This window comes from Gavialis gangeticus, unplaced genomic scaffold (genome assembly GCF_001723915.1).
Source record: "Gavialis gangeticus isolate Ggan-Ray unplaced genomic scaffold, GavGan_comp1, whole genome shotgun sequence".
Taxonomy (NCBI): Eukaryota; Metazoa; Chordata; order Crocodylia; family Gavialidae; genus Gavialis; species Gavialis gangeticus.
Genome location: NW_017729034.1, coordinates 61,723,166 through 61,727,567, shown reverse-complemented (window position 1 = coordinate 61,727,567; position 4,402 = coordinate 61,723,166).

The window sequence follows — 4,402 nt, the reverse complement described above, 5'->3', positions numbered from 1 at the left end:
TGGGGTCTGCAATGGGGGTTAGGGATGGGGGGGGGTTGGTAGTATCAGAGAGTCTCTCCATTCCCAGCAAGATTCCTGGACCCCTGCTGCCACCCCCAGTGTCACTGAATTGCTCCCAATCCCACAAATTGCTTCAAGGGCTGGTTTTATTGGCATTCACTAGTCTCAGGAGCCTGACTGAAGTAAGTCAGGGTGTGGGGAGTGGCAGGCAGATTGGCTGGACTGGTGGTTCTGCAGCGGAGATTTGGCAGAATCCAGGGACCCCTCTCCTTCCCAGGATCAGGGGCTATTTTTAGCCCCTCAAACCCCCAAACAAACAACCCCCCCCAAAAAAACCTAACCCCCTTCCTCCCACCCCAACTTACTTTACTTGCACCTCCCATCAGCTCCAAGCAGTAGTGAATACAAGTAAAACCGGCACTGGGAGCAGCTTGCAGGATCAGAGGGATTGCTGGGCTTGGGGGTGGGTGGCGCTAGCTGGTCCCCAGCAGGGTTGTCCATCTGGCAGTGGTGGGAAGGGCTGGGGGCACTAAAAATAGGCTGGTGCTGTGGGGGCTGGGAGCTGGAAAAGTGCAGTTCCAGGGCTGGGACCAGCACCTGGGTTTTCCTAGGCTTGGGGCTTTACTGGGAACATGTACAGAAGTTCAGTTAGTTCGGGCTAGCTATATCTGATCTAACTTAGTGCCCCTCTGAGGTACATTTACATTATAGTTGCTCAGCCATTTTTGGCCGATCTAACCTTCCTGAACAATTTGCATTTAGATTGACCTGACTAGGAATCTAAGTGTAAGGTCTGCATATGGATGTACTAAGTTAAATTAGATGGCCATTTTTAACATGATCTAACCTCCTCAGATGTCTGTACGCACCCAGCATGTGATTTTTAGATGCTTCCATTTTTGAATTTGGGACTTAATTTAATTCAGAAGGCTGTGGGGATGGCTCAAGAGGGGGTAAGAGAATTTCAAAGGTTGTCAGTGACAAATTTGACTGTCATCTTGGCAGAAATCAAAAGCATGTCCATAAGCACAGTGTCTAACTTTTTATTAATTAATATAACAATAGTAATCATAACAATGAGGATAATAAACTTGTCACTTGTATTTACATAAAGCAATTAAATTTAATTATTTCTACTAAATATCCTATAGTTACAAATAGTAATTTATGATTGCTTACCAGGCAGGCTCTAAATATTTGCAATGTAATTAGCCAGAAACCTTCTTGAATAATCTTTTGTTTGCAAACAAAGTAATAAATTCGGAGCACCAGGGGACTAAGGGAGCTAATAAAAGGACACAAATGGAGAAACAATTCAAGGTTGGTTGGTTGGATACATGCTGTTGTTATACATTGTGCTCCTGTATGGGGTAGATTTATATTAGAGGTGATTAAACCTCAAAGAAATTTGGTTTATTTTTTTGCAATTCTCTTTGGACTCTTTGGATCCAATTCTCATTTACTACAGGACAATTTTACACTGTTCTTGCAGGCTAAAGAAGGTTTATAGTAGGATGTCAATTGCCAGAGTGCTATAGAGGGATCTTAGTGTGAATGACAATAAGGCTAAATAAAAACAGCATCTGATGAAGAGAGGTTCAGCCCATGAAAGCTTGTTCTATGTGTGTGTGTAGTTGTGTGTGCAGGCACACACTTTGGTTATTCTATAAGGTACAAATATATCCTGCCTTCTAAATAAAAATAGTCTTTCTAAATAAAACTGGTCACTATTTTACTATTAGCAAAAATGCTAACAGTAGTATCTTCCCTTCCCTTCATTGCTCAGTATCTTAAAGAGAGTGGAGCTTGAATGGCTTATTACCGTTTGATCAATATACAGTAATATTATAGAGTTGCTTGATGTGCATAGTACACCTGCTGAGCTTCAAGTCTTGCTGAAGCTCCCTCTGAGTTCCCTGTCTTGTTAAAGCGTTCTGTCAGTAATCAACAATCAAGACAACCCCAGATATTCAACAGCTGTAAACCAGCTCCACTTCACCTCCCACCATATAAGGAGGCTGAGAGAAATATTAAGAGATTTAAAAAATAACAGAGGTTGAATTATTTGATTAGCATCTGCTTTTTATGTTTTTAGTTTCATATTTTCAAGCTCTTCCCTATAAACAGTAAGGCTAGAATAATTTTTTTTAATGAACTCTATGTTCCTGTTGTAATCATAAGACTCCAAGAGCTGGGACTTTCTATTGCACATATCATGAAACTCATAGTAACTCTGCATGAGTTGACATCACTGAATCTATGAGACAAAGTTTTATTAGTGTGCTTTGTGGTTGAAGGGTAAAATTCTACTTTATTTCAAGTCATTGTGAACTATGTCCTTAACCTTAGTGGGAGCAAGATTGGACCTGAAGTGACAATACTAAGATCATGTCCACGCTAGAAAAATGTGTCATGTTAAATAAACATGTTAACTAGCACAAGTGCAACTTGCCTTAAATAGCTCCACCCACATGGCAAGAAAAGATCTTAACAGTCATATTAGTGGGTCATTGGTAACTGATAGTGTTGTTAGGTACTAGACTGAGACTGTAAGGCTGCTAAGTGTTCTAACAATGGCATGCTGACTTATTTTTAACAAACTCTGCATTGAAAAGCCTCTTCCTTCATAGCCTAGATGTACCTAGTGTTATAACGCCCCCTAGAGGCAGCCAAGATCAATTAGCATATTTTTAATAAGGCTATCCCTGTCTACACTTAATTTTAGTTTGGGGTCATGTTTATCACCATTTCCATTAAAGCATGCTGGTTAACACATTTTGTAGCGTGATATGTTTTTCCATAGTAGACATGGTCTTAAGGCCAGGCTGTACCAACTTGACTTCAGGGCAGTCTCAAACCCAAATCGCTTCATAAAGAGAACATGACGGATGTACCTTTTCTAAATTTCAGCAGAGCCTTTCAGACTTCATTAAGCAGGAAGTTCAGAAAGGCTGTATTTTCTAAATTATCACATGAAAAAGGAGATAAAAGATTAGTTGACTGCTAAAAATCAACCAGTTATAAATGATGTGACTAATCTGTATGCCTAGTCTGGACCCATCCCTACAAAGAGTCCTATTACACTTATTCATTACAGCCTCAGCGTAAACCCAACAGTGGTTACTAGTGACATAAAGCCAGGATATACAGTAAGTAAAGAAGAAATCAGAACAGAAATGCACATTTAACTGGACAACTGGAAGATTTTGTTGAGTTAGTGGGAGATTAGATTTTGTGAGTAGAAGCGCAAGATAATACACGTGGGGAAAATATTGTAGAAAACAGATATAAATTGGGAAAATGCTACCTAGAAAATAGTCGTGTCAAAAGAGAATTATGGGTAATTTTCAGTAACAAATTGACCATAAATTCTCAGTGCAATTCTTCTGCAATAGGCTAATTCATTTCTGGGATATATATATATATATATATATATATATAGGTTGCAGAGGGATTTCTTAAAGGGCAAGGAAGGTTATATTATCCCTTTGTACTTTAAAAATAAGAATTGGAAGCATAATTCTGGTGTGCAGCCTTCAAACATGTTGAAAATGCAGGGAAAATTTAAGGGAGGTTAATTGAAATGAATCAAGAAAGATAAGATGTAGTTTGAACTGTGAAGAAGTGAATGAAGGAAACAAAATACAACAGTGGCCATTGGATCCCATGTACAAAATCTGGATCCTCATCTGGATTTCAGGGTATTTGGATCTGAGTATTTTTATTATGAAGACAAGGCTCTTTTGCAACATTCTTTCCTGCACCTGAGTTCAAGCTGAAAACAATCCAGGGGGTTGAAAAATGCAAATTTGGTTCATGCCCACTGACTAGTAGGAGAAGCTTGTTACAGGTTACTCCCATTATACATGCTTTGGTTTGTCCTCTGTGTAAAGAGGTCAGTTAAACAATTGAGCTGGATTTTATGGCTAATGTTACTCTGAAACTGGCAAATTGCTTCCATTTAGGCTGTGCTTATTCCCCTCTCTTCCCCGAACCCTCCTTTAATCTTTTACTCTTTTTTGAGTAGCTCTGCTTTTAGGAAGCATCATGAAAAACCACCAGAGGCACAACACTTCTAAATTCATTAAAGTTGGGAGCAACTCATGAGAACTGATAACGTGAAAAGCCCACAGCACCGGGTATAAACATGTATTTGGCACAACTTCACAGCTAGAAGCCTCTTCTCAAGACATCATTCTACAAATTATAAGATAAATAAATATTAGCTATGACAGAAAGAGGTAGGAAGAGCGGTACAATTTTAAAGCTCAAAAATGTGTCTTATCAAGAGAGTTATAGTGCTTTATACCACCATATTGCAGATAGGTGAAGTGTAAGAACATAGGAAAAAAGGAGGAGGGTTAACTAATAGGCCTATGCAAAGCAGCTAGTATTCATTTCA